Here is a 565-nt window from a genome sequence, read left to right as displayed (position 1 = left end):
TTCGTCACAATATCTATTGAGTCAGTCTTTGTAGGAGGTTTTGTCTGTAACCATTTTTGTATGAACACAAAATGAATGCTTTTTCTCTATAGTTTCAGTTCTTTTCAAGTTCAAATCGCTACATTGAGATGGTCAACAGTAACATAACTGTATGTCCTTTTTGGCTAATTAACTTAAACTTATCAAAGTGTATATAAGGACGCCCATAGGAGTTCATCCAACTACAGCTGTACACTCATCTTGCTAGATATCAGCTCCCTGATGGTCTAGTGGCTAGGATTCGGCGCTCTCACCGCCGCGGCCCGGGTTCGATTCCCGGTCAGGGAAGGACTATTTAGTTACTGAATGCTACAGGTCATTTATAAAAGCGAATATCATGAAGGTAGGTGCCAAAATATGCTGAAATTGAGTGTGTCTTGATTCAAAGAAAAGACAAAACTCAAAAAATCTCTCTATCATGACCCAAAATCTGATCCTGGCCATATTTACAATGAGAAGTTTTGTTTGATTATTGGTTAGGATTTGGTGGTATCACCACCGTGGCTTAAGTTCGATTCCCAATCTG

The 565-nt window shown here is 39.3% G+C and overlaps 1 non-coding gene across 1 annotated transcript; it reads left to right on the top strand.

The window, feature by feature from the left end:
- Window positions 1-255: 255 nt before the first annotated feature.
- On the top strand, window positions 256-327 carry trnae-cuc (transfer RNA glutamic acid (anticodon CUC)). The gene has a single exon. It is a non-coding gene; the product is annotated as a tRNA-Glu (tRNA).
- Window positions 328-565: the final 238 nt, after the last annotated feature.

The sequence above is a fragment of the Seriola lalandi genome, unplaced genomic scaffold (assembly GCF_002814215.2).
Source record: "Seriola lalandi dorsalis isolate HSWRI2012SDOR001 ecotype SW California unplaced genomic scaffold, Sedor1 jcf7180002032000, whole genome shotgun sequence".
Classification (NCBI taxonomy): domain Eukaryota; kingdom Metazoa; phylum Chordata; class Actinopteri; order Carangiformes; family Carangidae; genus Seriola; species Seriola lalandi.
Note: the sequence above shows the minus strand (reverse complement) of the source record. Positions and strands in the feature narration are given on the sequence as shown.